Below are 22118 nucleotides of genomic sequence, written 5' to 3' on the forward strand. Positions count from 1 at the left end.
ATATATATATATATATATATATATATATATACAGTATATATATATATGATATCCAAGGGTGCATTTAGCTTGAAATTTGGATTATTTTGTAAATGCAGTGAGCCCCGATAAATGCAATTTCTAATATTTCTAAAGTGCTTCTTTCTTCTGAAAGAGCTCCTGTAGTGAACAATCAATTCTCGAGCCATCGATATCAACCTATTCCGCACCACCGCCATGGAGAGTACCTGCTAACGTCGCACGTAAGAAGGTTTACCTTAAGCAACATCCTAAGGTATAGTTCTGGAAACACGCCTAGAACAGGTATACCTTTAGTTAAGATATACCTTTAGAGTCTTCGTAGCATGCTAAGAGACACCGTTATCGGGAAACGGAGCCCAGCACATTTCAGCATCAGCCGACAGGGCTGACAGTTACAGGACCCACACATGGAGACTGCAGGCAGGAAGCCAACCTCCCCGAGTGACTGAAGAGATGCCAAGCAGCAGCCAGACAGAGAGAACGAATATGAACGACAAGAAAAATGAACAAACAACAGAAGAAAAAACCCATCATTGCTGTGATGGACAGACATTATGACAGATGGTGAGTGGTCTCTGACACACACCGTATAGCTGGTACTTGTGAAATGCCATTGAACCGGGAATGCTGGGATTGATGCAGGTGCATAAGAAACATGGGCAAAAGACACACGTGTACACTCCTCACCTGGCCTTCCGGGGGTCTGTGGTGATTTGCAGTATGAAGTCTATGCCTCATTAAACTCTAGGGCCAATAGAGTTTGCTCCACCAGTGTTATCTGCATGGACTGCTTCCTGTTTCCCTCACCTCAGCTCACACCAGGCTCAATCAATCACTCCATTCACTCTTGGCTGGAAACACAGCTGCCGGGCCAGACTAATTTAACAGGGAGATGGAGCTCTTTTTGTGCTCCTGCTGGGTTCTGAAACTGAGTTGATCATCCATTTGTAACCCAAACTCAATGATCGTTAAACAGGTGTAAACAAGATTGGCAACTCCAGACTCTCAGAAAAGGCTGCAAGCTCAGTAAGTATAAAGGTTTCGGTCCAGTTATAAAGGTTTAAGTCCAATTACATTAATGTCACAAAGTAAATATATTAAAATCTAAGAATGCCAATCAGAATCAAAAATTCTGAAGAATCAATTAATTGAAACTGGTAAATCGATAGTGTGAAATATGTATCATAAAAAAGTTTTCTATTTTAAAATATTTTCAAGTTTCATTTTCTTATATTTTTTCAGGATTCTTTGATTAATATAAAGTAAAAAGAACAGAATATAATTTATTTTGTGCTAAATAAAGGTATTAATTTATTTTAAAATATATTCTTCTTTTAACAAAGATGGTATCAGTCACTCCTCAGTATGCACTTTTAGTAATGTTAAAAATAGTGGTAACACTTTAGTATAGAGACCAAATTTCACTATTAACTAGTTGCTTATAAGCATGCCTATTATTAACATATTGGCTGTTTATTAGTACTTATAAAGCACATATTCTACATGACCATATTCAACATCCCTAATCCAACCCAATACCTTAACCTTAATAACTATTAATAAGCAGCAATTTAGTAGTTTACTGTGGCAAAAGTTGAAGCTGATGGTTTGTTAATAGCGAGAATCTGACCTTAAAATAAAGTGTGACCAAAAGGTTTAATATTTATGAATTAGATTATAAACTTATCCTTTTCGTTGGGAGTGCAGTGCACTGACTGGCTGTGAAATTTGATTGATTTTGTCGCGTTGCATAGCCATGTCGCGTCTGATGTAGACAGACAAATTGCTTGTCGCGTTTGGTATGGACATGGTGTAATAGTTATTTTTGTAGCCAAGACTTTATGCTGTATCTAACTTTCAAAAACCAACTAACCCTGAGAAAACATTTATTTGTCTAAAAAGTGTGACAACTAGTCCCAGCGCCCCCTATATACAGTATGGGTTTACAGCCCATGTTTGATATTCACCTTGATCAAACCCCAGTGAGAATATCCCATATCACTTCCTCCATAACGATAAGCTGGAGGTTAATTTGATTTTTGTGACAAAGGAAAGCAAGGAAAAAGAAACTCACCAACAACAACAGCTGTTTAGGGAAAACACTAAAAGAATTGGTCTAGTTTGTGAGATTCGTACTGTATTTGCATGCATATGGCTCCCCAATGAGCCTGATGTGCCTTGAGAGCCGTTTTATAAATTAAACTTCAAATTCTATTTCAACGGCAACATTTCCAACACTTTCTCTCTCTCCCTTTCTTTCTTCCCCCAAACAACAGAATCCTGGCACAAATATTTCAATCCCTCCCAGAAAAATCGATCGGCGAGACACAAATCTAATTTCCATCGTATCTAGTTCTTCTTGCCTGGGACCCACATTACACCATCCCTTTCGAGTTTGCAGCTCTCTGTCACTTCAAAGGACACGTCCCTCCATCTTTATCAGTCCTGTCTCCTCTAAGGTCCCCTCGTGCCTCGTCCCATTTTATCTAAGTGATGCAAAAAAGAGTGACGTCTTTCTTCCACCCTTTCATGTGAGAAGGAAAGCCCTGCCGCCACATGCAAATGCTGGGATCTTGGCTCGACACATCAGAACCTTGAATGACAGCTCAATTTTCCTGTCAGGAGGATCACAGTGCGAGAGCCAGCTCTTCAGAGCCAGAACGGCTGTTCACGTCGCTGTCCATCGCGAAACGCCTGTCCGCCTTTCCTGGGAGAAAGTCTGACATGATAGCCAGGAAGAGGAGCTCATCAGACCAACCTAAATTGGGAGAGCACTGCTTTCCTCCTGAAAAAAAAGACAGCCACCACATTGAAACCTGGCACTGATCGAAAATTCATCTCATCATCAGTCTGGCTGAGGAGCTTCTCTCTGGAGGACATGGACGGCTCTTTTCACAAGTTGGGGAGATTACTGTTGCATAATGATTCGCTGACAGTACAACCCAGTGTGTAGAATGAACCCCAGTGGGAGCCTGGTATTGATCGGCACTCTCTCTTTCCTTAAATAGAGAACGGCTTGATAAATGGGCCTTATTGAGCTTATCTGTTACGGTAGGTGCGAGGAGACACATGCTGATGGATGCTTTTCAATGAAATATAGAGGAATTAGTAGAGCACAGACTTATATGCTGATGTCTCTGGTGACTAAATGTGCACAAAACATCATCATAATGTGTACAGGGTGATACCGACAAAAATCTTGAGATGGAGGGAGCTGTGGCCTGGTGAGTCGCAAAGCTCCATTGTGAAAGATCTGTCGCACATTTCATCTTGATTCAGTCCCTCACGCTTCTACATGTAGATTCATGTTCTGTCTTTAATATGAGGGAAAAAGCAATAAAAATGGCAAAGTGAACAGGTAAACACCTAATATTCACTATTACAGATATAGTTCACCCAAAAATGAAAATTCTGTCATCATTTGACTCACCCTCATGTCGTTCCAAACCTGTATGATTATCTTTCTTCTGTGAAAAGTAGGGCCCTATGATTTCCGTGATGCAGATTATACAGACGAAATCACAGAATCCAGTCATAAAAATGGAATTTACAGCATAACACGGAATGTCACAGAATTCGCCAAATTTTGGATGAATAAATCAAAAGTAGGTCAGCACACTTAAATCAATACAGGATACGGATTAGTGTCTGTGAATATTAAGCCACAAAAATACTATTTAAATATGAATCCTGCATGTTGTGCGTATCTCTGTGTGAATGAATGGCGCAGACGCACTGTATTGTTTACTACATACATACTAAAGCACACACGACGCTTGATGTGTTTTCAGCCTCTGCCGCCTCAATATATGACTAGATGAACACAATCTCTAGAACTGTCAAGAGTCACTTCATGAGCATTTTACCATTTCTTTTGATAAAGGTCTTCACAGTAACCCGTAAAAATAAAAGTTTAACTTGAAGAAACTGTGACAGAAATACAGTATATTACTTCATTTAATGATAGTATTACTACTAATACAATTATTAAAACATTATTTTTAAGGAATATTTACCAGAAGAAAATATTTACCAGAATGTATTTACAATAAAAATGTAAATACACAACACAGTGTTTCTGAATAAATAAATAAAATAATTATCTTTTTTTTTTAAATCAATTAATTAGAGATGCTTCTTTTACAAAATTTTACAAAACCATTCAAATTGAATCCAGAAAACAGATGGGGAAAAAAAACAGAATTTGGTAAAAAATTTAACTGAATATGAGAATATGAGAATAGCCAAGAGAATAAAAATTTAAACATATTTCATGATTTGGTTTCTTGATTTCAATTAATTAGACATGCTTTTGGATTAATATTTTTTTATTTAACTATTAAAATGGAAAAAATGGAATCCAGTAAAATAAAATCGGAAAAAAATTAATTTGGAAAAAAAATTATAAAATAAAATGGAATGTAGGAAAAAAGAAAACATTTCATATTGCCCTAGAAAAGTCAATGGACTCTTTTCACATTTTTGGGGGGTTCTCAAAAGCGAAAATGGTCATAGTTGGGGAAATTTCTATAGTGTTGAATGAAAACTACGACAAATATAATTTTTGCATTCAAAAATTGCACAATAGCATTTCTATAACTTTGGAAAAGAGATAGAAAAAAAAATCATTTGATTATGCTGGGAAAAAGGAAAAAATCTAAGAGCTGCAGTGTTAACTAGTTTTCTGTCATTTAATGCAATTAAAACATTTTTTTTAAATAAAACAATTTTGATAGATTCATGATGTTAATAACTGTGGAAATGTGTCATCACAGTCCATGGACCCCAATGAATTTCATTGTATGGACAATGAAAAGATTCTTCAAAATATCTCTTTTCCATAGAAAATAGAAAAAAATACAGGTTTGGAACAACATGAGAGTGAATAAATTATAGAATTATGAATAACAATAACCTTCCATTCTCAGAAAGTCATTAAGGTATCAGTTAGCATGTGATTTGCTATCATTTGTAAGACTTCAATATTGCAAAGCACATTTCTGCCAGATATTCCTCAGTCTCCCCTGTTTGTCCCTAGCCTGCCTTCAGGTATTTCTCTCCCTTCTCTCTTTTATCACAGGAGTGAGATGCTGTTCTGTCAGACAAAACTCCCTTAACAATATCTCTATTGATCCAGCTGCCAATCTGACGCCGTTTCTATTTGACTTCGTCCGGCTTAAAAGCGAGACCAGAGAGTGATTTACACTCTAGCAGTTTGCACTAGCCAAGCCTCTCTCATTTCTCAGTCTAAAGGAGGTAATTGGACATCCAGAGACAGGTAATGCAGAAGATATGGCATCATTAGCTTCCTTGTTTCCCTCCAGATAACACAAAATATCCAGCCATATCCATTAGTCATTAAAAAAAATCCTCTGGGCTAATATGGCAGGCAAGAGATAACAGGCCAAAACATGTTTCACAACTGCCAAGCAGGGGTGAGAAGGGTCACTGGTCCAAACTACAATCATGTGCTGTGTACATCTGCCAGAGTTTAGAGAGGTGAAGATATTGTGCTCGTCATGGATTTATGCATGTTTCTTAAACTACAAAAACTTTTTAGACCACTTCAAACTAGTTCAGTTGTCTGCTAACAATGTCCAATGATAGACAAATATCTCAAATTATGTGTTGTACACTGTGTTGTACACTGAACAATTCTCATTTGTCTTGCTAAGGCTATTTTGGTCACACTTTATTTTAAGATCCTATTCTCGCTATTAACAAACCATTAACTATGACGTTTACCTCAATAAACTCCTATTTTGCTGCTTATTAATAGTCAGTAAGGTAGTTGTTAAGTTTAGGTATTGTGTAGGATTAGGGCTGTAGAATATGGTCATGCACAATATGTGTTTTAAAGTACTAATAAACAGCCAATATGTTAATAATAGGCATGCTAATAACCAACCAGTTATTAGTGAGAATTGGTACCTATACTAAAGTGTTACCACTATTTTCATACCTAACATCGTATGTATACTAACTGCAGACAAATGAAATATTGTCACACTTTTTGCATAATTTGACAAAATTACAGTTTAATTGGAAATGACACACTGTTGTCTTTGTCTTTGGAAAAAGTATACTGGGGCAAAATTTCTCAGTAAGATGAAAATGCTACCCTAATTGAGTAATATATGAAGATATAAACAACTGTTCAAAAGATTTGGGTCGGTACAGTTTTTTTCAAGTTTTTTAAAACATGTATCTTGCTCACAAAGTCTGCATTTATTTGATAAAATACACAGTAAAAACAAATATTGTGAAATATGATCTAAGATAATCTAAAACAACAATTTCCTATTTTATTATACTATATAATTTTTCTGTGATGCAAAGCTGAATATTCACCATCATTACTCCAGTCTTCAGTGTTACATAATCCTTCAGAAATCATACTAATATGCTGATTTGGTCCAGAAGAAACATCTTTACACACAAAATCTTTACCTGTCACACAATTTCTGACACTGACACTCAAACACCAGATCCACACACCAAATCTGCAAAACCATACACTAATTCTCGGCCTTTGACTCAGTTTTCAATTTCATAAAACACTTTTTGCAAAAAGCAACACACAATTACAATACAATGCAACATACAATGTAACACACAAAAATCTATCAGGAAGTATCTTGATTTCCTTTTTTGTGTGTGAAATTCTTGGATTTGTGTGTAAAGTTTTGAAAAAAGAGGCAAAGTTTTGAAAATGTGAGTAAGCAGTTGAAAAAAAAAACTATTATCAGTGTTGAAAACAGCTGAGTATTTATTTGAAATAGAAATAATTTATAACAATGTAAAAGTATTTCCTGTCACTTTTAATCAACTTTCTGCATCCTGGCTGAATACATTTTTTTAAATGGATTTTCATGTTTCAAGATTAAACATTTTGGTTTTGGACAAGAGGGAAAAAAAAAAAAAAATATTCTACATAACAAAATTGAGATGTATTTCAGTACAAACCAAACTCTAGAACAAGTGCCAGATTTGAAGAACCACCCACATACAAATCAATGGACTAACTTAATTTTGTAGTGCTGTGCACCTCGGCCCACTATATACATGACATCCATCACAGAAATGCCTAATAATATTTGTAAATGAGAGAATACAGCGAAGCTCATCTTGTTTGAAATTAATAGTCTTCTTCCCAAAGATATCATAGAATGTAACATTTTCCCTTGAATTATTGAAGATTCAGAGGATTTAAGGTGAAAGCTTCTTTGCAGGCAGATTTTTCAGCACTGATATCAAGCTGATATAAATACTTCCAGGAATGCATTGAAGGGTTTTAGAATTCCATTAGTGCTTTACACCCGTTAGCCAAGAGAATAAGTTTCTGTCTGACTCTCCAATGCTAAAATTGCCACCACAGGTGCAAAGTATAATATAGCTGAATTACACGGCACCGAAGAGAAGCATGATCACAGGAGATCAAAGGTCACCAAAAATAACAACAGATGAAAATAAAAGATTATTTTCTAAAATGCCACATTTAAATAAGTCTATGGTCATCACATATTTTGGTGTTTGTGCATTCAAAAGTTTGAAAAAGCTCTGGCATTTACTCTTCGAAGCCCATCTTATTGTTCTATTTTCTCTTTGAATTACATTTTCCTTTCACATATATTTCTCAGAGTCATTTTTTCAATTAATGAATCACCATAGAAATTCATCTTACAGTCTTACTGGCCTTGAGACAGGTATGCCACACCGATTTATATTCCCTTACAAGTATTCCAAGTCCAGTGATCCAGTTCTGTTTCAGCTCAATAGCCAAGCCTTCATGCATATCTGAATAATTATATTGTCCCTTCCGTTGGCTGGCAAAATCAAACGTTGAGCTGGAATGTTGTCGTAAACGAAAACAATGAACATTTATAAAATTAAAATTAATTGTGCCTTGGTAATTGCCTTTTTCACCTGAAAAGGACACAACAAATGTTCTCTCAGGCGTCATTATAATTTGCAGTTGAGTGCGAGCACGTCATGACAGAATCATCATTCTTTGGACAGGCTGCCTCTCTTGACGCTAAGTGCATCAAAATCATTGATTGGACGGATTGTCATTGCAGGTCATCTCAATCAGCTCTGCTGTGTTGAATGCTAATGAAAGGGTAACATGAAGAGAGAGAAATTTCTGGGCAGATTACATGGTGAGGTCGCCCCCATTTTGAATGAATCTTTTGGTAGTAAAGCTTTAAAGGGACAGTTCACTCAAAAGCAAAAATGGGAAATGTCATTCCAAACCTGTATTACTTAAAATACAGTGGTTGTCAAAATGATTAAAACACTATTTCACCAGCTAAAATGGTTTTAAGTCAGTTATTTCTATCTTTTGCTTTAGTGTGTCAGTAGGAACATTCATTTTGCCATTAATTGTAATAATCCAGTGATATTTTTGTTTGCACAAGGAGTCTGAGAACAGCCAGTGCTCCACACAGAGATCTGATCTCATCATCATCCAGTCTGTCTGGAATGACATTAAGAAACAGAACAAACTGAGACAGACCAAATCCAGAAGAACTGTGGCAACGTCTCCAAGATGCTTCAAGAGACCTACCTGCAGAGCTACTGTACTGTTAAAAGTTTTAGGCACTTGTGTAAAAATGCTGTAAAATGAGGATGCTGTCAAAAATAATGTCAAAAACAGATTTTTCTTTATCAATTAACTTCTATTAACTAAATTAAATCAACATTTGGTGTGACCATCCATTGCGTTTAAAGCAGTTTTTGCCCTAGGTGCACTTGTGCATAGTTTTTCAGGTAGCTTAATGGCAAAATTAATGTTTGGAAATGTAAATTGATATTTCCTACTGACACACTACAGCAAAATATAGAAATAACTGACTGAAAAAACATTTTTTAGCTGGTGAAAATACTAGTGTTCTAATAATCTTGGCTACCACTGCACATTAGAGGGGGGGATTTTTAAGTGACCACTTCTGTTGATTACATGGTTACACCAGTAGGTGGCAACAAATCAGGGAATCGTCCATTCAAAAAAACTATCTTTGTCTTTATGAGCGATCAATGAATCGTTCACTCAACAGAACCGTTCAAAAACATGGATTTATTGAGGAACGAAACCACCACAACTTTGTGATAAGAGATGCAAAATAGATAATTCTGCTGTGGCTTTGTTTGGAACTATTTTCACTGGTGGAGAAAGTGCACAAAATAACTGGCAAGTTACTTCAGCATTACATTTCTGAAAAAAAAGATTACACAACCACCCATTTGATGACAAAACACAATGACTTTATTTTCAAAGAATGTTTTGGCTAGTTTAAATATTCATATATACCACTTTTATGGTGCATTTTTGTCCTATTTTGTACCTCAACAGCCTCTGCTCACAACTTTCATTGAATGGAAAAGAAGACCATGTATCTTTTATGTTCCACAGAAAAAAGAAAGTCATACAACTTTGGAAAGACATGAGGGTGAGAAAATGATGACAGGATTTTTATTTTTGGGTGAACTTTGGTGAATCTTTTTTAAGTAGAACTGGCAATGGGGAAGCAAGAAACAACAGACACAGGCCAAGTCAGCGAAAACACACTAAATGATTCAAATTGACAGACCTCAGATTCAATACTTTTGCTATAGCACCTGTCAGGCCACAAATCCCAGGAACATCACAGAATGAGGAAGATTCTTGATTTGTCAAACAATTACTAAAGCCCTGGAGCAAGAGCTGTGTTCGATTATGAGGTCAGGCAAAGAGTGGGTTATTTTTACAAGTATTATTTTGTGTTGAAAGTAAAATTAACCATGGCTCAATTAAGAACCTTTACTGTAACATCAATGGAAGCTTTCTATTAAACAAAAGGTTCTTCATAATGGGAAAAAAGGTCCTTCATATTATATATTTTTCAATATTTTTCACAGTAAGAAAAAATGGTTCTTTTAAGAACCAACAATGGTTCTTCTATTGTGTCACTAACCTTTATTCATAAGAACGTACAACCTGAATAACTGAAAGTAGCTACAAAACTCCACAAACCAGTCAAAGACACTAAAAGGCAACCGAAAGTGCAGTGCAGCTCAAACAACAGCAGATTTTCCACAAAAAAGCCCTTTCTCATAAAAATACTATGCTCAGATCATCCTCTCTCATGAACCAGAGGTTTGACAGATTGGATTCCTTAAAGCTTTAAGACGTTGTCAAGCATTTCAGATGGATGTGGGATGCAGCATCACTGGGAATCAGTCAGATTGAATGCAGCATCCAAAAATCACTCTCTGGCTATCAAATACTCCAGTCAGATGACAACCGTGCAAGTAACCCACCATCTCTGAGCCATCAGAAATTAAAAAGCCTCTCTAGTGTGCCTTCTGTAGGCCAGACCTCAGTGTGAAAGCAAACCAATCAACAGAATGCAGATTCCTTGAGGAAAAAGGTAGAGTGAACCAGGCATAACCTGTCAGCACGTTGTCCTCTCCTGACCAAAACTCCTCTCCCCCCTGGACTCTGAAATATAGATGACCCTTGGTCAAAAAGAAGCCTGCCTGAAGAAGAAAGCAGAACGATGGTGGACTATGGTTTGAGATTGGCGTAAACCACAGTGAACTCTGGTAGTTTTCTCTACAAATCAATAATTCAAGCAGAATCATCCAGAAAACAAGAGTGAGAGATAAGAGATTGAAATTCAGCTCCTTTTCCTTCACATTTTTTAATGAACTCAGTACAACAAATAAACGCATAGAAGCGGGTCAAATAGTGTCTTCTGAAAACATCACTTGAAAGATCTTCATACAAGTACAATGCATATCATTGCCCATGGGGCCACAGCAGTTCCCAGAAACATTTCTTTGGGTTTAAACTCATATACATCTTGAATGTAAATCAGTGTTGTTAAAGTCAACTAAAATTATTCTTTTGATAACTAAAAAAACTAAGAAAATAATAATAATGATAAAAATGTAAAATAAAAACATTCAAAATATATAAAACATAAACAAATAAAAATGAAATGGAAAGTAAAAATGTTGCTCTGGCAACTAAATGAAATAAAAAGAGATTAAAAGAAATAATAATAAACAGCACATACAGTAACAAAACTGCATACAAAAATATAAACTAAAATTAAATAAAAAATTTAAATACAGAAATAAAAGCTATATCTATTTTGTTGCATAGAATTTAGAGAACTGAACTTTGCAGCCAATTAACATGACAGTGGGTTTTGTTTATATATTTAAAAAAAATCACATTTATCACACTTATGTAAACCATATCATGACAATATACTAGAAAACTATTAAACTATTCCAAAGCTAATTCTAATAGATCATTTTCAAAAGAGTAAGTGAAGTAAAGTAAGTGATGCAATTAAAATTTTGTTATTTTTGGATCAACATGTGTAATTCTCATTCAGCAAAGCTTTTAAGCACTTCATTCTTCACTGGACAGCTTTACAAGTTCCAAGTGAAGATTATATCCATTTTTTTTTCTGTCTGTAATTTGTGATGTGAAAACACAATAAATGCTTTATCTCACCGTTTTTGAACTGCGTACAAATGATAATGCGTAAGTAATGAACAATGCACTAGATGCCACTGCCAAATAGTTTTTGTTGAGCTGAATTCACTCAGAATGTAGAAAGTAATTGTTTTTAATACAGCAAGTAAATGTAAAATATATTGTAAGTAAATAGCTGTTTTCTAATGTAATATATTTTAAAATGTAATTTTTCCTGTGATGCAAAGCTGAATGTTCAGCAGTCATTACTCCAGTCTTCAGTGTCACATGATCCTTCAGAAATCATTCTAATATACTGATTTGCTACTCAAGAAACATACATTTTTATCAACATGGCTGAAAACGTCTCGGGTTACTTATGTAACCATGGTTCCCTGAGGGGAACGAGACACTGCGTCCTCTAGGGGTCGCTATGGGGAACGCCTCGTCGTGACCCGTGTCTGAAGCCTACATTGAAAAAACACCAACTTGTTTGGCCGGCGACAGCCATGACGTCACTACCGTCGCAACTAGTACAAAATAGGCGCCGGTAGCGCACATCATCACTAGATGCAGAAGGCTTGTCACTGGCAGCTTTCCAACATAAAATTATAAAAGCCAGCTATATATATATATATATATATATATATATATATAAAGGAACCAAAGAATAAGATCCAACAAAATCCAAACAAACATGCATTATAAACAAGCAGACAGATTGTCACTGTACACGTTGTTTATGTCTGTCAGAAAGAGAATAATATTAAATTGAACACTCTGAATGTCTCTCTTTTTCAAGTTAAGAATTGAAAAATAACAAAAACAGTAGAAGCTGTGTATCTATAAATAGCATTCCAGCTAGAAAAAAAAACATTAAAACTGAACCTAATTTCCCAAGCTTTTCTCTCTCATTATCCCATCTAGTGTAATTTTCTCAACATTTCAGTCACCATTCTTCGGATTTTACCATGTAACTCACTCACAGTTCCATTCATAGTGAACAGTGGCAGCTTCAAGGAGATAAAGAATGGAACTGACTCTAAATGTTATCTTGCAGTGGAATCCAAAACACAATCGCTCAGTGACCGAGGTGTCGTCCTTACAGATTATACGCTTTTACCGCAAGGGTGCGGCATTTCCATACTTCTAAAGATTAGGAATCACATTCCAGTGTTCCCAGACACGCAAAGCCACTCCTTGGAGCTTGTTACTGGGAATAACCTTGTCAAAAGCGCACTGAGTGACTTTTCGTGCGTATATTCAGTCATCCTGAGCGGGAGACAAAGAACCGCCCAGCACAAGGTCATGCATAAACATTAGCTACATTTCTGGGTAATAAGACACAGGCTTTGGACTGATGGACTTTTTATCCCTAAGGGAAATATTCCCTGAGGAGAATACATTGTCCTTCATGTTCATCTCAGTAAACAGAAACCTCCTCGAGTGGCGCTGAAGGTGACATTGGAGTGAAAGGAGAGAAAATGTGAGGATTATTGTCTCGTTGTGACATATAAGAACAAATACGACCGAATCAGAGGTGAAAGAAAAGCCAGTGGATTTCTAAGAGGAAAATGGTCATGAGAGTTGAACTGGAGAGACAAATCTGAGTCGTGATTGGGTAATGTACCAAGAACTACTGACAACATGAAGCATGACCTTCTCTCTGCACTGACATCAAAAATTCTCAGCTATTTCCCTCCGCTCCCGAGAAGAAGGAAATTAAGAGACCAAGCTTATTGTGATGAAGTATAGGGCCTTTTGGGTGACAGCGTTGGGAAGATTGTCTCCACCAGCTTGCAGCCAGACAATGCATTTTATCCGACCTCTCGACTGAACTGGACTTTGAATACCAGTACTTCTCTCATCAAAAAGTACGAGTTCCTTCTATTCTTCTTCATGGCGTGGAACGGTCTCCCACGTCTGGATTTAATTTTTTCATAAGGACAATAAAAGAATGACAGAGGGCTTCTGAATCTCTGAATATAATTGATGTTCTTTTTGCTTGTATAGTGAATTCACCATTGGCTCCATTGAATTTCTCGGTTCATGCAGAGTTCAAATCTGTAGTTTTTGTCTTAGCACAAGGAGTTCAGTCGTCTTTTCGCGTGACAGGGTTTGATTAAATCTGTTCTCCGCTGGATAAAGAAAGACAGCTGTGACCTCTCTGTGAAGATCACAGTGATAACAGAAAATACAATTCTACAATAAAAAAATAAACTGTCAATGTACTATTTAATCAAAAATGGCAAACAAACACAAATATAGACAAACATCTGAATAATGCAACAGCACATAAACTGTACTGCTTCTTTAGTACATTGCAAAGGCAGTGTGAACAATGTGATTGCTGTAGGCATTTTAAGGCATCACATTCCAGCAATGCATTGTGGGGAGAATTTTTTTTTTTTAAATCATGACAACTCTCGAAAGATTTTAGCTAGGGCTGCACAATAAATCACATGCGATTGTCGTCTAATCACAGAACTGGCTTTACTGACGAGATGCGCATGACAATCACATGCGATTTATCATGCAGCTCTAATTTTAGCATGGTAATGGTTGTGACAATGTTTATGTATTTGGTCCTGGTGGAATAGATCTGCTACGCTGCTGCTTCTGATTACTGCTGTAGTTGTAGATTATTGCTGCTGCAAGCAAGTACAAGAACTTGCTACTGCCAATGCATAAGGCAACGTGGTGCTGTGAGTATTTAAGACATACTGCTGCTGCACAAATAGCATATAAAATAACCCGTAGCAGATCTAAACAGGTGGAGCTGGGAAAGGTGGAGGGTTTCAGGGGAACTCTGAAAGCACGCTGCAAAGTGCTAAAGTGGATGCTAACCAGCCATTTAAATGTAAAGCAGCAAGCTCATTGGCTGCATATGCAACATGAACCAATCAGTTTGTGCCAAGTCGTTTAGCACTGTGAATATCATCAGTTACGTTAATACCCATCAGCCTGCGCCATCTACAGTTTCATGGCTGAACTATACATATATTCAGTATTGAAAACTAAAGAAAATGAATTAAAATCACTCATATAGGATAGTGGATGAAAGATATACAAGCACACACACACACACACACTCATTCAAAAGTTTGGGTCACTTTGAGTTTTTTGAAGGAAATTAATACTTCAGCTTAGCAAGGATGCATTAAACTGGTCAAAAGTGACAGTAATTTTACAATATTTAAAATAATTTTATAAAAAATAATTGCTGTTCTTTTGAACTGAACATCAAATAATCCTGAAAAAAAGGTCTCATGGTTTTTGCATAATATTAAGCAACACATACGGTCGCAATATTTGAGGTTTTACGGTTTTAATTTAAATTTACAGTTAAATACCGTAATTTCATTAACTGAAATAATGTTAATATACCAACCTATTGAAGTACTGAAATCTGTTTTGTACCTTTGTAATACACTTATAACCACCAAATGCAGGTGGTGATGAGAAAGTCACATGATGAACCAAAGCCCATCACAAGCAGCTTTTAAAAAAATAACATATATAGAAGGCGCACAGTGTCATTCACACAAACACTAAACACCATCATGGTAACACACATGAAACTGAAATAATGCAATAAACATTAATTTAACTACATTGGGTGTAACACACAACCCTAATGTACACAACTGAGAAGAAAAAACTGAGAAGAAACATAGTTATTTCAATAAAAAAACATCAAATTTGAAATGAGTATGACATGTACTGGCACCAATTGTGAGTCTACCATGTTCTTCATTATTTGCTGCCTATAGAGAATTCCAAATCCTTCTAGGCAGTAGGCAGCAGGGTATGTATCTAGATTTCATATCAGAGCTTATGCACAATGAATGCAGCAGCATAACACGTCACACCACAGTGGCCGCTGAAAGCAGAGCTGTGCGTCTAAAGCCACAGTGAAAATTTGTTTCCTTTCACCACTCCATACTCATTTCAACACGTTAGAACCCATCACCTACTCTGACAGCATATAGTAAACAACATGGCTACACAGTTAGACTTTGCTGTAATTTTACAGTTACTTACCGCAAAAAAGCCCAGTAAACTACCATATATGTGTTTTACGGTTAACTACTGTAATATGCACTGCATTATGGGTATTTTTATGCCCTTTACAGTAATTTACTGTATATGGGAATCTGCGGTACTTTACTGTTTGCTCAAAAGCAGTAGTGCTACTGTAAATTGCTCTGCTGATGAAAAACAGGAATCTGCATTCTCAATTTAATGTCTGGGTAAGCACAAGTGTGGTGAAATAAATGTATTTTTAAAATGATTAAAAAATAAAATATATAAACTTTGCTTACACCCCACAAAATTTTTATTTTATTTCCCGCGCAAAGCCCGCGCAACAACCTTGCAGAGGTTATATAAACTGAGGCTTGTGTCCGGTGCGTGCATAATGGACTTCCCCTCTGAGTGAATCGCCAGATGTCAACTGCGAGTTTTCCTGTGGTAAGTAGCCTACTTTTCACTTACTTTTAAAACGTAAACCATTACAAATATCAATGAAATTAAAAAAATATGAACAAAGTAAATATAAATTCTAATTATAGTCTATTACTAGGACAGTCTGAGGGAAATGTTCGTTTTCCTCAAAAACTGCCGCTTTCATGAAACTCATTCAATTGTCCTTCAACTGACTGACTGCCTTTTCCAGAACAGATGTCTAGTATTTACATGAACAATGATTTTTCGACTTTTTTACTGCTGGTTATGGTATATTTTACTCGTCAGTTAAATGAATACCGTTAAATGTGTGACGTCATTTGAAATAGAGAGAGAGCGAGAGAGAGAGCTTGTGTTCTCTCTCTTGCGTGCACGTTCTCTCTCGTGCTCTCTCTCTCGTAAATAAAACATTTACGCCAGTGCGTATACCAGAGAAAAAATATATATATTCAAGTAAAATTATAATAAATGAATTCAAGAAAGAAAATGCATTCTTTATTATGGCTTCTTGTTTGTTAACAGAAGCAAGGTCTCATCAAAGTCAGTATACTCTTAAGTTTCATATTAATTATTTTTTACATTTTATTGTATATATTCTCTTCGCTCTTTTTTCAGTGTTGATTGTAATCTGATTGTGTAAGTGATCAATCTAGCAGTCATTCTAGATCTATGATTTATCATGTTCATAACATATAGTGATTAGTCAAAAATCACTGACGAAAAATAATGATTATTATTTTTCTCTCTTTTGCTTGTTTCAACAGGAGCTAACTACACTCCAAAGGATATTTTAGGAGCCACAGCACTGAGCATCTTTGGCTTTGTAAGTATGTTTTAACTATCTTCTCTTCGCTCTTTTTTCAGTGTTGATTGTAATCTGATTGTGTAAGTGATCAATCTAGCAGTCATTCTAGATCTATGATTTATCATGTTCATAACATATAGTGATTAGTCAAAAATCACTGACGAAAAATAATGATTATTATTTTTCTCTCTTTTGCTTGTTTCAACAGGAGCTAACTACACTCCAAAGGATATTTTAGGAGCCACAGCACTGAGCATCTTTGGCTTTGTAAGTATGTTTTAACTATCAGCTGCAGTATGTGACATTAGATTAATTGCAGCTATGACAGAAATGTCTGAGATGTTATATATATACGATCAAGCAACCCACACCGGAGATATGCAATGTCTCTCTGATGTTTCCTTTTTTCCTCCCTTTTTCTTGTGTCAGCAGGAGCCAAATACACCCCAAAGACTCTTTTAACGGTTACCTATCACGGCACCTTTGGCTTTGTAAGTTTATATATATATATATATATATATATATATACTGTATATATGATCACTCAGATGTTGGGCTGGGGATTGATACAGATTTCATAATTCCATTTGATTCACAAGCTCTTAATTCATTTCTGATCTTGATTCAATTCAGTTTGATTCACAATTATTCTTATTCTCTTATTCTGATTCCAGTTCCCATACGATTTAATTGGATTAAAATATTTCTGAGAATTTGATGGCCATTTATGTACCTTGATTTAGTATTAATTTTAGTTATTATCCTGTATTCTTCAAGAGTACTTCTAGATTGACTCAAAAGCCTGTTTAGCTCTAATATTTACAAACAATACAAATTGCAGTTACAGTAGCTGATACACACTGATATTCCTTGGATCAAGAGTTGTCACAACTAAAAAGATACTTTAAAACACTGCCAAAAAAAAAAGTTTAAGTTTGAAGGACCATAAAGTTACTCAGTGTACCTCTTTAATGTGATTGTACATTCAGGCAATTAATGGAGTTCCCTGACAAGGATGTGCAAAAAAGCAATAGTGTTTACACAGTACTATACTGGGAATAACTGCTGTTGCACACATTGTTACCTTGTCTGTCCATGAACAAATTTAGATGAGATAAACTCATGACCATTTCTCACACATTTCCCCTCTAAAACACTGTTTTGTTTCAGATCAGCTGTTGGTGGTTATGGAGGCCTGTATAGTTATGGAATATTACAGTAATAATTACTGTAATATTATTATATTGTAAAGTTGAGTTACAGTAAGGATATAAGGATATAGTACTGTAAAATTAAGTTGCAGTAAGGGTATTTCACTGTAAATTTAAATTGCGGTAAGGCCATCAAACTGTAAAATGAGATTGCGGTAAGGGCATTATACTGTAAAATGAACTTGCGATAAGCTACTGTAAAGGGGTAGTTACAGTAACTTACTAGCAATAGTGCTGCCAGTAATTTACCGCAAAAATACACAATAAAAAGTCTAACAGTGTGCAAAGAGCATGTGGCGCTTTCCCAGAGTCACTTGAGAAGTGGATGAAATGTTGTTTAGAGTCAAAGTTAACTGAATCACACTGAACTGAATGAATTCTGCATCCTGACAGCTGTTGTTGCCATGAGGTGAATGTATACACGTGTAATTTTTCTCCCAAAATGTACTTTGGCAGCAGGCTTGTCATAATACGCGGGCGTCATGCTGTTCCCAAACACCATAAGCTTAGAATGGGTTCACTCTAATTTGTTTTTTTCGCCAAGATGTGTAACAGTTCTTTCTCTGCGACAGTAATATGGCTAATGAAGTTGTAGTTTCAGCCATCTTAAATATACACTAGTGATCCTGATCTGTTTCCACAGTAAATACACACTGCAGGAGATGAGGGGAGCACCCTGTGGCAATCTGTCAAATTACAATACAGCTCTCAAACAGAACCACAAAAAAACAAACAAAACCATCATACGCCACGAATGCATGTATAGAGAAGGCTTTATCAAAGATGAGCAGGGGGAAAACATGTTAAATATCCTCATGTCTTCAATCTCAACTGCTTTTGCCTGTTGAGATCAGTAAAAAATGCTCCTAGAATTTCAAATGAGAGCATTTTGTTTCCTCACATTTGGCAGCCGCTTTACCCAAATCATCTTCAAAGCATACATTTCTTTTAAAGTATACGTTTATTTGCATGCGTATTCCCTGGGAATCACACACACGGTAAATAAATCGCAGGCGAAAACAGTTTTACATTCTTCCAATTTCCAGTAAATTAAATTCAGTAAGGAAAATACTACTACTATAAATAACACATCATGTTAAAAATAAATAAATAAATAAATAATAGTGCTGTTAAACGATCCAAAATAAACGTTTTGTTTACATAATATATCTGTGTGTACTGTGTATATTTATTATGTATATATAAATACACACACATGCATGTATGTATTTAAGAAAAATATGTTGTGTTTATATTTTTAAAACGTTTATATATAATATCAATTATATGAATATAAATATATTCATGGAAGTTTTAAAAAAATATATACTGCATGTGTGTGTATTTATTTATACATAATAAATATACACAGTATAAACACATATTATGTAAACAAAATATTTTATTTTGGATAAGATTAATCGCGTTTAATCGTTTGACAGCACTAATAAATAAATATACATCATTTTGATATATAAACTACCAGTCAAAAGTTTTTGAACAGTAAGATTTTTAATGTTTTTTAAAGAATTCTTTCTGCTTACCAAGCCTGCATTTATTTGATCAAAAATACAGCAAAAGCTGTAATATTGTGAAATATTTTTACTATTTAAAATAACTATTCTATTTGAATATATTTTAAAATGTAATTTATTTCTGTGATTTCAAACTGAATTTTCAGCATCATTACTCCAGTCACATGATCCATGGACCATCTCGCAGATGACCAACAAAAGGGACTTGTTCACAGTCTAACATCACACAAAAGCTCAAACAAAGTATCAAACATAATCACAAATTCAGAACACAAATCCTTTCCTTTAAGTGATGCACCTCTATGTAAAGATTTTAAGCATGATCTGAAGTCTTGTATACATTTGAAATGTGGTATGACTCCAAGGCATGTCTCAGGAAGCACTCTAGCGATCACCTCATACAAGACACTGCACTCTCCGGCTCCTCTGAGGACCGCACAAAGGAGCAAAGTTTCTACCGTCCCATTTTCCAGCAGCCATGCCTGGGGCCAGCTCTGTGAGACTGCTTTTACAGTCATCTCTTGGGCCAACAACACTGTAATGTTTCTCTTGTATGCAACACATAGGGATTTCGTGACTAAAGCAGGAAAACGAATTTGATCCAGATAAATCAAGTAGGGCCCTATGATTTCTGCGATGCGGAAAACACAGACGGAATCACAGAATCCACTTATAAAAACAAAATTTACAGTTTACCGCGGAAAGTCACAGAATTTGCTAAAGTTTGGATGAATTAATCAAAAGTAGGTAATTACACTGCAATCAAATCATGATATGGACTAGTATTTGTAAATATTAAAAGATTAAATATAGTAGTATCCAAAAGTCAGACTACAATGAAAATATGAACCAGGAACTTAAAAAAAAAAATGTTTTAATACATTTTTTAAAAAGTAAATGTTAAGTAAATGTTTCATTCAACTGTTATGTGAATAATATACCTCATTTTATAATTGAAAAAAAAAATAGATAAAGGATAAGAAAAGAAAATAGAAGTGTTTAAATAGTAGTCTCAAATTTTTTGACCCACTGGATTTATTCTTAAAAGTGATATCAGTGACCTGACACTATAATTTTATTTTATTTTTATTCTTATTTTATTTCAGTTTTATTTTTTATTTTATTAAAAATAAAATGAAATAAAATAGAATAAAAATAAAATGAAAAATAAAATTAAAAAATTAAAAAATTAAAAAAATTGAATTAAATAAAACACTGATTGACTGATTGATTAAAGGGGTCATATGATGCGATCTAAATTTTTCCTTTCTCTTTGGAGTGTTACAAGCTCTTGGTGCATAAAGAAGATCTTTAAAGTTGCAAAGACTAAAGTTTCAAATCCAAAGAGATATTCTTTATTCAATTCAAGTTTAATTCAATTCAAGTTTATTTGTACAGCGCTTTTCACGATACAAATCATTGCAAAGCAACTTTACAGCAAATTAAGTTTCTACAATATTTAGTGATAGCTTATCAGTGGTGACTGTCAGTCAATGTACATATGGCAGAAATGTACGGAAAAATCAATTAAAGACATAATCAAACAGACGATGAACACTATTAACAGCAATTATTATATGATGTAATCAAACTTATAGCAAAATGTGGTAGTTCTGTATGTTGTTTCTTAACTTTTATAAACGTTAAGAGTCAGCCACGCCTACCTAAAACAGCTCGTTTTAACATGCCCCCACATATCTAGGTCACTATGTGGGAAGATTTGCATAACACCGCCCAAATGTTCACGCAAAGTAAGAAGGCGTAACTTTTATTCTCGCTGTAGTTTTATTGTTGCCGCCATCATGTCGTGAAGGCGCTGTGTGATGCATTGTAAAAGTGAAACTACTTTGTTTGGTCTTCCAAAAGAGGACAATATCTGCTTAGTCATGCCTGGAGCTGATCCGTGCTGGTTGCTGAGGAAATACTACAACTTTGCGCTAGGGCTGAACGATTAATTGCATTTTTCATGCGATTACACTCGGTCACATGACACGCGAGAGTAAAGAGATGTGTTCAACTTGAAGATCGATCGGTGTGTGACATCAAAGTACGGCGAGAGAAAGCATAAGGAGAAGTCTGCGCTCTCTTATAGCTCTTGCAGTACTTTGATGACACACACCCATCTGTCTAAGCAACGCTGCTTCAAGTCGAGCGCGGGCCATCAGCAGAAAAAGAAAAGAAATACAACAGTAAACAGCCAAAGGACATAACTTAGAATGGGAGATGGATCGATTTGTGAAAGCGAAGAGAAAAGCCATAGATGAAGTCGCACAGACCCAGGCAGGTGCTGGCCATTTAAAAGCTAAATGCAGAAAATATGACGAGGCATATCTTCCTCTCGGCTTCACTCACTGTGTCTATACCGGACGCCGTGCCGCAACAGTTAACAGACAGTGTTTAGTGCAGTCCACATGTTTACATATGTTTATTACAGTGACTTTGAATTACCTAAAGTAGTGTGCTAAAGCAAGATAACTGCAACCATCAATCAAATGAGGACCGCAATCTTCTCTGAATGACAACCTTTTTGCGTAATTAGGAGACCGAGAGCTCTTGAGAAAAGTTTTTTTTTCTTTTCTTCTCCTCAGTCGCTCACACACACGCACACT

General features: G+C 35.5%; 1 protein-coding gene and 1 long non-coding RNA gene across 2 annotated transcripts in view; both read right to left on the bottom strand.

Annotated features, from left to right (window-relative positions):
* The window catches only part of LOC107595132 (uncharacterized), a 16645-nt gene extending 437 nt beyond the window's left edge, over positions 1–16208 (bottom strand). The window contains exons 1-2 of the long non-coding RNA XR_001610233.1: positions 16196–16208; positions 5569–5573 (exon numbers count right to left, since the gene is read on the bottom strand). This is a non-coding gene — a long non-coding RNA (uncharacterized lncRNA). The remainder of the gene's footprint in view (positions 1–5568; positions 5574–16195) is intronic.
* The window catches only part of cntnap2a (contactin associated protein 2a), a 245255-nt gene that overhangs the window by 118241 nt on the left and 104896 nt on the right, over positions 1–22118 (bottom strand). The gene's annotated exons all lie outside the window — the stretch shown is intronic.

The sequence above is a fragment of the Sinocyclocheilus grahami genome, unplaced genomic scaffold (genome assembly GCF_001515645.1).
Source record: "Sinocyclocheilus grahami isolate Dianchi unplaced genomic scaffold, SAMN03320097.WGS_v1.1 scaffold197.1, whole genome shotgun sequence".
NCBI lineage: Eukaryota > Metazoa > Chordata > Actinopteri > Cypriniformes > Cyprinidae > Sinocyclocheilus > Sinocyclocheilus grahami.